Genomic DNA, 12052 nt, shown 5'->3' with positions numbered 1-12052 from the left:
AAATCTTCCATAAATTGTTCTTCCTTCCCTTGCTTGGTGAATACTACATTAGCTCAATCAATAGTTTCTTTGGTTAACACTATTCTTTCACAGTTAACATTGGTCATCCTTCACCTGTTAATCTTGCACTCAATGACTACTTTGAATGCTTAGTAAATACTAGTCCTTCTTTTACTGACCTCATTTGTCTAACTTTGTGAAAATTACTATTTCCTTGTCTTCCCAATTCATAACTTCTTTCCTTCTTTGTCAACCAACATATCTTGCTTATACATTATCTCAACACCTAATCAAATCATGTAAATAAGTTGAATCAACATTATAATGTCAAAATCTAACTCATTAGATGCCTATTGAAATCTGTACACTTATCAACACTTTCTACATCATAATACTTTTTTAAAATCCTTTTCATCAATCAAATGGTATGGAGCCTTACTTAATTAGAAAAATGTCTTACCTATTTAGGCTTGACATCAATGTCAACATAACAACTGATATGCCTCTTTCATATACATTATAAAGATTATTAGTTGGGGATGGTAATACCCTAATTTAATAGGTCCTTCCACTAAGGAACATACCAAGTGAGCTAGTAGTTTATAATAAATGAAAACATATAAAGACATGATTATGATGATAAGGAAAGGCATACACAAAACCATACATATTGACTTAGTGAAAAAGAATTTAAGATAGATATAATTTGAGAGAAAAATATTGATAAAAGAATAACTTGACCATTATTAGAAAGGTCATATTATTTGATTAATAAAACTTTTGATGTCAAAAAATATTGACCGGTGGTAGCTACAATTATTACTAAATAAGAGAAAGAACATATACTACATGCCTAGAGGAAAGAAGTATTGCATAAAAAATTACTAGAATAATAAAATCAATAAAAGACATAGCAAAGAGTTTTCACAAATACTAACACTTCCTTATATGTTGTACTCTAACCAAGCTCTAATACCATGTTAAGTTTTACCCAAAAAATAAAGATAAATAGTAGTAAGGAATAACAAAAATAGATACAAGAGACACACCAAATTACCTTGGGAAAAACCTTCCAAACTTAAAGGGAAAAGCAAACCATACAACAAAATATCACTTTAATAAAAATAAAATGTTGAAGTGTACAATGGTCTTTTCTTGATGTGGTATTTATAACAAAAGAGAGACTCTTCACATTACAAGTGAAGTTCTCTTGAAATTTTCCACGACTCTTCATTTTTAAATTCAAAATTCTTTGTATTACCATGTCTCAACACATGTCAAATGATACATATCTTCATATTTAATATTTTATTTATTATTAAAATTATAATCATAAATATCCCTTTCAGCTAAAGGTTACCATAATGACAATATTGTCAATATTTCTATTGATAAAGATCTCTATCGTAACTACAATCTCCAACATAGGATTTCTTCCTCCACTTCAAACTAGCCATTTAGGGATCCTCTTTATATAACTTCACCATACTCACAAGCTTAATCTTGGTGCAAGCCTCGTCTCTTTTACAAATCTTCCTACAACCTTGGAATCTTTTGGCTCTAATACTACTAAATCAAGGAGCTTGGAATCTCATCTTCTCACATACCTTAATCAAAATTTAAAACATATAAATATATTGAAACAAAATATAAGGAAAATTAGGAAAAAATGATGCAAAGACTCTTGCTATATTCTATCTAAAACAAAACATGAATTTAAATTATAAAATAGATAGCCAGTTAGATTCATTTTAAAATAATCTTGGGGAATCTAATTTTAGTCTCTCATAGGCCTACAACAATGTCATTTATAAGTTGGAATGTAGTGGTTTCTCAAATGATTTCTTTGTGCAATATAGAGTTCGTCTTCTTTCAAAAACTTTTCCTAGAACACTAACTCCAAAGATAAAATTCTTCAAACAAAAATAACTCTCACCAAAAATCACTACAACCACCACTCTTCTAATAATAAGGCTTCAAAATGAAAATTGGAATGTACCCTAAATTGATACATATCTCATAGAGGACACCTAAATACTATTAAATTGATGTAGGAGCATCTTGGGTGTATGAGCAATCTTGCACCACCCAAAAATATTTTATTTTTAGTCTTTTCTATTTTAATAAGGACTAGTAGATAGGGTGGTTAATATTTATGGGAACTTGCTATTTTTAGTAAGTTTGTCATATGAGCTCAGAATATTCTCATTTTCTTCATGAAGGTTCATTTTAGAGTTATAAGCCTACCATAAAATCTCATTGCTCTAGCTTAAGTATCGAAGAAGTTATTGCAGATTTTTGGTGGGAAATTTTGTAGAAAAAATCTTCAAGCTCACTGTTAGAGGCCTTATAGTCCCTGGATGAGGTTTGAAAACTTGAAGCAAGGGTTCTTGCACCAATCTGAGTTTGTATATCACGAGCTAGCATTTCTAAAAAGTTGTTATAATAGCCAATCAAAGCAATGGTTCAAGAGTTATGGCCTTCCAAAGTTGGGCTACCTGAAATATATAAAATAATTGTCAAAGATGTATTTAGCTAACTCTATATGTATTTTTAGGGTTCTCCGGCCCTATGTATTAAGCTTGAAAGTCTAGAACCTTCCTGGGTAACATAAAATTGCCTATTTAAGAAAGACCCAAACATTGTCTAAAACAACTCTAGGTGATAGTTCGGAGTTTGTCTTGCAGATTATTGTAATGAAGGCACCCATGTGGGTTAACATATTGCAATTGTGAATTTTGTAATTCCACATTTGTGGTAATAATAAGAAGTCCATATTTTCTTCTCACATTTGTTGTTGTTTCTTTGTTTCTATTATGAGTTTATGGTATTAAGGGGAGCACCCTTCATCAAGTGGTATCAGAGCCAAGTTCTTGAGTGTGTGGAAAGATCACTAACTATGAGGTAGTTTACACTAGGACTATGGTTTGGGATGAGTGTGTAAATAGATTGCTGATTCTGAGGTAGTTTGCACTAGGGTTTTAGTAGAAGCATGAAAATGCCTCCATTAAGAGAGCGTGGAAGAAGAGCTATAGTTGTTACACCTAAGGGTTTCTGAGCCCTCCCAAGACAAATGAAAGCATTGGAAGAACAAGTGCATAGAGGAATAAATCTTCCTTTAAGATATGAAAGCGAGGATGAGGATGAAGTAGAAGAAAATGTTGAAGCAAAGGCAATTCTAAACCTAGAGGAAGAGAGGCTTTTTTGGGCCATCTCCAAGATTGGAAAAAGACCTAAGTTTGAAGTTCTCACTATTTTGGAAAATCTTAACCCAGAGGAATTGATTCATTGGATCAATGAACTGGAGGAGTACTTTGAGTATGAAGATATTGAGGATCCCAGTAATGTCAAGTTTGTGAAGGAAAAATTGAAGGGACATTTGAAGATCTGGTGAGAGGAGGTTTAGTTGGAGTGAAATAGAAAGGGAAAGGACAAAATAATGAGATGGAATCAGATGATAGCTAAACTAAAGTGACAATTCATTCCTCTGGATTATGAACTTGATCTATTGAAGAAAATGCAAGGGTTGAAGCAAGTAGGAAAATCTTTTCAAGAGTATACTAAAGAGTTCTATCAAGTTCTCATTAGAACTGACCATGTAGAAGCTAATAAGGAGAAAGTTGCTCGTTATCTTAATGGCTTAAGGCCAAGTATTTAGGTTGAGCTAAGTCTAGTTCAAATGAACATTATTGAGGAGGCATATTAGTTTTCCTTAAAAGTTGAGGAGAAATTGAGCAAGAAGTTTGACAATAAGAATAGTAAAAGAGGTCACAGTGAAATATTTGGCAAATGATCTTATGGAGGTCGTAATGATGATCAAAAGAATAAGGAAAATGCTAGAAGTAGTAGTTAGAACTAGAGGGGAAACAACTCCAATCATTTCCATGATCTGAACAATAGAGATCAGAGAGGAAGAGGTAGTGGACAAGGATCTAGAAGAGGAGGCTTCCGTGGGAAATGTTTTTTTATCAAAGAGAAGAAGGGCATAGAACATTTGAATGTTCCTAGTGCCAAGGAAGGATAGATCAAATAACAAAAGGCCAGGCTAGAGTTGCACAAGTTGATGAAGATACTAGATCCTCACATTTTGAAGGTGCTAAAAGAGGAGAAGTCCTAGTTAACAAAAGATTCTTGTTGAGTGGTGAGAATGAACCTGATTAAAGAAGGAGCTTGTTTCGCACAAGGTGTAGATGCAAAGATAAGTGTTGTGATATGATCATTAATGGTGAAAGTACTAACAATTTGGTGTCAGAAATGATGGTCTCAAAGTTGAAATTGAAGAGAGAGAAACACCCACATCCATACCATATTTCTTGGGTACAAGATGACCACAAGGTCATGGTCAATGAGTAGTGCTCAATGAAGTTCAAGATTGGAAGCTACCAATATGAGGTACTATGTGATATCATACCTATGGACATATAGGTAGGCCATGGTAGTTTGATAGGCATGTTGTACACGATGGGCAAGCAAATACCTACACTCTGACCAAGGATGGAGTGAAACATAAGTTGAAGCCATGGAAGGAGAAAGAAGAAAAGGTATGTAGTGCTGCCAGAATATGTTTCGTTGATGAAAAAGAGTTTCTCAAAGGTATGAAGCATGAGCATATGTGTTTTGCTATAATTCTAGAAGATAGTAAAGATGAAGTAGAGGAGGTACCTGTAGAAGTTGCAAATATGTTGGGAGAGTTTTTTGATATTGTATTAGATAATGTACTTGATGGATTGCCCCCAATGAGGAAGATCATTCGTAGATGGATTTGGTTCCAAGATCTAGTTTGAAAATCAATGCATTGCATAGAATGACACAATAAAAAAGTGAAGAGTTAAATAGACAAATTCATGAGTTGTTCTAGAAGGGGTTGATTTGATAGTGTCTGAGTCCATGTGTTGTACAAGCCATATTAGCACCAAAGAAGAAAGGAAAATGGAGGATGTGCACAAATTCTCGCACTATCAAAAAGATCACAATCTAGTATAGATTTCCATTGCCAAGGATGCATGATGTTATAGACTGTTTGAGTGGGGCTAAGTATTTCACAAAGATAGATCTAAAGAGTAGATATGATCATATTTGTATCAGAGAAGGTGATGAGTGGAAGACTGTTTTCAAGACAAAAGGACTAGATGGGTGGTTAGTCATGCCTTTTGGGCTAACCAATGCACCAAGCACTTTCATGAGGCTCATGAAGAAGGTACTAAAGGAGTTTATGGGTAAATTTTTAATTGTTTATTTAGATGATATTTTGATCTTTAGTAAGACATTGGAGGAGTGTTTGATTCATATTCGCAAGGTGTTTGATAAGTTGAGGGAAGAAAGGTTTCTAATAAACCTAAATAAGTACATTTATGTAAAAAAGGAGTTGGTGTATTTAAGATTTTTAGTCTTAGTAGAAGGTCTAAAAATGGACCCAGAAAAAGTGAAGGCTATCCTTGAATGGCCCACTCTAAGGAGTGCAACAAAGGTAAGATTTTTTCATGAACTACCTAGTTTTTATAGAAAGTCATAAGAGGTTTTAGCAGTATTTTTGGACCCCTGACTGAAATAGTGAGAGGGGATAGGAAAGAATTTAAGTGGATTGTAGGAGCAAATAAGAGCTTTAATTTATTGAAACATAAAGTTACTACAATAGGAGTTGTTATGAGCCAAGAAGGTAGACCTGTTGCTTATTTCAGTGAGAAATTGAATGATACAAAAAGAAAATATTCTATTTATGACTAGAAATTTTATGTTATAGTTCAAGAACTAAGGAAGTGGAGCCACTATCTTCTTCCTAAGGAGTTTGTTTTGTATACTTAACATCAAGATTTGCAATATTTGAATAGTCAAGGAAAATTGAACCAAAGGCATTTGAAGTGGGTTGAGTTTTTGGAGAGTTATACATTTGTTTTGAAACACAAGACTGGGAAGTCTAACAGAGTTACAAATGCTCTTAGTAGAAGACAACTTTTGTTGACAGAAATGTAGATAGAGGTGGTTGGATTCAAGGAACTAAGTACTTTGTATCTAGATGATCCTAATTTTGGTGAAGTATGGAAGTCTTGTACAGAACCTGTTACACTTGACAAGACAAAGTGGTTGGATTTCATGATCCAAGATAATATGTTGTTCAAAGGAAGCCGGTTGTGCATTCCTAAAATTTTAATGAGAGAGAATTTCATTAAGGAGAAGCATAGTAGAGGATTGGCTAGAAATTTTGGTAGAGATAAAACTATAGCTTTGGTTGCTAAGAATTATTACTGGTCACAGTTGCAACAAGATGTGAAGAAGTTTGTACAAAGTTGTAGAGTATGTCAAATGGCGAAAGGACTGAAGCAAAATACAAGGTTTTATCATCCATTACCTATACTAGAGAAGCTGTGGGAGGATGTCAACATGGATTTTGTTCTTGGATTATGGAGGACTCAATGTGGGCATGATTCTATTTTTGTGGTGGTTGACATATTTTCAAAGATGACACATTTTATTCCTTGCAAGAAGACTAGTGATGTTGTTCATGTAGCAGAGTTGTTTTTTAGAGAGGTGGTGAGATTACATAGTCTTCCAAAGAGTATAGTTTCAAATCAAGATACCAAATTTGTTGGGTATTTCTGGCATGCATTATGGAGGAAATTGAAGACAGAGTTGAAGTTTAGTTCATCACATCATCCATAGACTAATGGATAGACAAAAGTTGTGAATCATAGTTTGGGAAACTTACTAAGATGTCTGTTTGGAGACAAGCCAAAAGGATGGGATAGGATTTTACCACAGGCAGAATTTGTGTATGATAATTATGTCAATTGGAGTATTGGTAAATCACCATTCTAGATTGTATATGGGAGTAGTACTAGGAATGTTTCTAAATTGCGATAGCTAGATAAAGGAGAGATAAGTAGTGCTAAAGTAGAAGAATTTGTTGTACATTTGAGGAACATCCATGAGTAGGTGAGGAAGAACTTCATAAAGATGAATACATGGTATAAGGCTAGGAAATTTAGATTGGGGATGAAGTCATGGTTCATTTGAGAAAGGAGCACTTTCTAGTGGGTACATATAATAAATTGAAGATGAAGAAGTTTGGACCATGCAAGATAGTGAAAAGGCATGATTCTAGATTCTTATGAAGTGGAATTGCCTACTAAATGGAATATCTCACCAGTATTTAACATTTTAGATTTGACAAAGTATTTTGAAAGAGTTGATGGAGATGAAGTTGTAGAAGTGCGATAGAGTATTCCAATAGCTAGTTCGGTTACAAAAGAGATTGAGGAGATACTGGACAGTCATGTTGGCAAGAGTACCAAGAATAGAACTTATGAGGAATATCTATTCAAATGGAAATGGAGGCCTATAGAGGATTCATTATGGCTAGCAAGGGAGGATGTTAACCATCTTGGTTTTCCTCAGAACACCTGAGATGTGATAGCTCCACTTCTCAAATTACCCTAGGTGTCTAATACAGGAGCATCCTTGGTGTAACAACAATTTTGCGTCACCCAAAAATATTTTATTTTCAGTCTTTTCTATTTTAATAAGGACTAGTAGATAGGGTGGTTACTATTTATGGGAACTTGTTATTTTTAGTAAGATTGTCATATGAGCTTGGAATGTTCTCATTTTCTATATGAAGGTTCGTTTTAGAGTTATAACCCTACCATAAAAATCTCATTACTTCAGCTTAAGTATTAAAGAAGTTATTTCAGATTTTTAGTGGAAAAATTTACAGAAAAAATCTTTAGGCTCACCATTGGAGGCCTTAGAGTGCCCATATGAGGTTCAAAAACTTGATGAAAGGGCACTTCTGCCATTCCAAGCCTGTAGATCATGAGCTAGCATTTTTAAAAAGTGATTATAATAACTAATCAGAGCAATGGTTTGAGAGTTATGACCTTCCTTTGTTGGGTTGTCTAAAATATCTAAAATAATTGTCAAAGATGTATTTGGCTGATGACTCTATATGTATTGTTAGGGTCTATCTACCCTAGGTCTTAAGTTTCAAAATCTAGAACCTTCTTGGACAACATAAAATTTCCTTTTGAAGAAAGGCCCAAACATTGTCTAGAACAACTTTATGTGATAGTTCGTAGCTTGTCTTGAAAATTATTGTAATGAAGGTGCCCATGTGAGTTAACATATTGTATTTGTGAATTCTATAATTTTGCATTTATGATGATAATAAGAAGTCCATATTTTGTTCTTGTATTTTTGTTGTTTCTTTGCTTTTGTTATGAGCTTATGGTATTAAGGGGATCACGCTTCATCATAAATTCTCTTTGCCCCTCTGCCATATGCTACAAAACAACAATTATTTATTTGCTAAACTTAGACATCTTATTCAATTTCAAGAAAATGATGCAATTTTTTGTTTTGAAATTTAACTAAGTTTCCATGTGGATTCCTTACATTATTTTTCAACAAATGGCACAATCTACAACCCTGCTTAATTTTTTTATTTTTATTAAGGGTAAAATAGGTTATTTTGGAACCCAAAATCCATTAAAACCCATATTTCAATACAAAAACCCATAGGTTTTTTAGAGGGACTAGGAACACACATGAGACCAAAAAAAACATGATATTGCATTATAGAGAAATAAATAAACATAAAAAATGAACCAACAACCTAGAAAGAAAACAACAACTACAACATCAATTGAAAAGCTATAGGCCTAATCCTACCAAGTCATATAATATCTAATTTTTTTCAACATTCATTAAGAAACCATTAATGTTTCTTGTACCCATGACCACAAACCTTGTATTTTAAAAAGGCTCCCAAAAATATTTAAAATGGTCAATAATATAAACCTTTTGTCCATGTAAAAAATACATTGACATCCAAACCAAGTTTTGAGGAGAAACTTCAGGTTTTGAAAAGATACCATTATCAACGCAAAAATCAAAATCAAAATCGAAAGATCAAAAAAAGAAGAACCAACTTAAAATGTAGGGTTTTTAATATCTCCCCAAACCTCCATATGCTTTTACTTGGTTCCCATAACCCAAAAAAAGCACTAGTAGCTAAAGGATCTTTCTCATCAATCTAAGAATATCTCTTAAAAGACTTTTCCACCTTTATGGAATGGATGAAAACTCAATAAGATTAATAGATAATGAAAGGACCATAAATAAAAGGACATTTAGCCCTATATCTAGACCTTCATAGGAAAGAGCAACCCATGTGTTCTTCTCCTAAAATTTCATAGCCAATAGACTACTCCACAAAAGCCTCTTCATCAATATAGCCATTTAGGAAAGTTTAGTTTACATCCATATGATAGACTAGCTACTTGTGTTGAGCAAAAATATATAATATAATTTTAACTATATCAAATTTGGAAACAAGAGCAAAATTCTCTAAATAATCTACTCCACGGTTTATGCGAATCCCTTGGCAACTCGTCTAGCTTTGTGTCTTTTCATAGAATTATCAGGATAATATTTCACCTTGTAAATCCATTTGACACCAATCACCTATTTGTCTTGTAGAAGTGAGATTGATTCCCATGTATCATTTTTTTGAATAGCACACATCTCTTCATTCATGGCATCAATTGACACTTGTTTGGTCATAACTTCTTCATATAAAGATGGTTCAACTTGAATGGAACTTAATAATGCAAAATTAACAACTGGATGCTTAGTAGAACTCCTTTGATATATATCATTTAAAATTTGTACCTTTTGTGAAGAACATGGGCTGGATAGTGAATTTGAAATTTTGTTTGAAGGGGAATTTGGTGAACTTGGTGGACTTGGGTTGAGCTTCCACTTGAGCTTGTGGGGAGAGGAGAAAATTGAACATCTTCATTACTAATTATGAATGGTGTAGATTATTGAACTTCTTTCTTCCATTTCCATACTCCCCCTTCATCAAAATCCATATCTCAACTAATAATCAATTGTTATGTGTCAACTTCATTAAATTTATAACCTTTGGTAGAACCTAAATAATTCTTCCATTTTCATACTCCACCTTCATCAAAATCTAGATCTCAACTAATAATCCATTGCTTTGTTTCAAGTTCATAAAATTTATAACCTTTGGTGGAATCTGAATAGCCCACAAGATATAGAGTTGGGATTTGGCACCCAACTTATTTCTCTTTTGAATAGGAACATGAACATATGCAAGGAAGCTAACTACACAAAACTGAGCTACCGAAGACTTGTGCCCACTCTAGGCTTCCTTTGGAGTGATATTTTGAAGCACTTTTTGTTGGACATCGATTCAAAATATAAACTATGGTTGCTACTCCAACTCCACAGAAAGATTTAAATGGAGGGTTCTTATACTTTAACATTCTTTGTGACATCTCCATAATGGTATAGTTCTTTCTTTTTGTAATATCATTTTGAATGGTGGGGCGAGGGGAGGAGGGGGGGGGGGGGGGGGCGGGGAGGGTGGGGGTTGGGGTAGGGTTGTCGTAAGCTATCTTTGAATGTCACACACGTCACAAAAATTAGCAAACTCTTTGGAGATAAATTCTCCCCCTCTATTTATTTTGAGTATTTTAATGGAATACCTAATTTACCTTTCTATCATAGTTGTAAAATGCTTGAAGCATCCAAGTGCTTCAGATTTCTTCTTAAGAAAATAAACCCATGCATGACATGAGAAATCATCAGTAAAAGTCAAAAAATAGATATTCTTACCTAAGGATTCCTCTTGCATAGCCTCAAATGTCAATAGCACAAGCTCTAGAAGACATTTTACCCTACATGATTTGTTCGCTAGAAAACTTTCTAGATGTTTCTTACTAAGAGAAAACCCTAAAAAAACTTCTTCTTTTCTTTGAATCTCAGGAGGTCCTCACACCATGTCATTTTTATGTGGAAAATGTAAGCCCTAAAAATTCAAACGACCATATCATTAATGCAATGACCATGAATCATATGTGTTTTTCTAAAGAGCACGCATATTTCAGTTCATGCATGAAAAATATACAATGCCTTCAGATATATGTGAGATGTCAATCCATTGAAGAAAAGGACTTTGAAAACCTTCAATAAAATTCTAACAATCGATGCTATTAATGATATCCAATGACACTCCTCCACATACAATCTTCATTGACTCTATATAACAAAAAATTGCAATAGATTAACATATTTCTACTTGATATCTTTACATTGATGTATATCAACTATATAAATCTTTTATCTATCTGATATACTACCAAACTTCTTTACGAGAATCTAACTTTCACATAACTATTTTTTTTTATTAAACCAGATTAACCTAATATTAATTTAATTAACTAAATACTGTAAAAAAATACTATGTATGTAGTTCATTCTCTCTTCTCTTGATCATATTTAGAGGTGTAATTTATGCTATCTTTTAAAGCCTTTGAATACTTTTATTGATCGATGAATTATATAATGTTGTATGAATCATGTTCCTTGAGTCTTTCTATAATCAATGATATTTGTGATACATTATACTTTATAGACATATAATTTGTAAATGTTCAACAATTATAATTTGGCATATTAATTTAGATTTATTTTATTGTAGTTTTCTTTCTTTTCTTCTAAAAAGAAGCCATCAAAGATTGAAATTTAATAAGCTTCAAGGTTGTTCTTTCGAGCACACTTGTTCTCAAATAATTGAATTTTCTTAATCTTAGGTGTGAACAATTTAGATCAACATTAAGATTTGATTAATATTTACATAACTTCTTAATTTTTACACCAATCATGTCTAAACATTATTTCAAAGATAATAAAAGTTGAATAATAGCTTACAAATAAAATTGAGAAATAATATAAATTGATCATAGTTGATCTCTAAAGATCCATTATAACTTATAATGAAAGCAACATGGTATGATTAAAAAATGTGTGTGTGTATCTATTATCTTATTTAATGAAGGAAAATTTATGATTTTTTTAATAAAAAAAACAAAAATGTATATATATTTTATTTATGAAATAGAATAAAAAACATATACATTGCCGATTTTTAGATTTTGAACACTCCTTAGTACAACTTTCTATTGAAGGAATAGACCTTAGTTAATAAGTAGATTTCCAACATAAACATTAACACTCTCTATTGATG

The sequence above is a fragment of the Cupressus sempervirens genome, chromosome 1 (genome assembly GCF_028749045.1).
Source record: "Cupressus sempervirens isolate cs-2001-9-10 chromosome 1, ASM2874904v1, whole genome shotgun sequence".
Lineage (NCBI taxonomy): Eukaryota > Viridiplantae > Streptophyta > Pinopsida > Cupressales > Cupressaceae > Cupressus > Cupressus sempervirens.
This window is presented reverse-complemented; position numbering follows the sequence as displayed.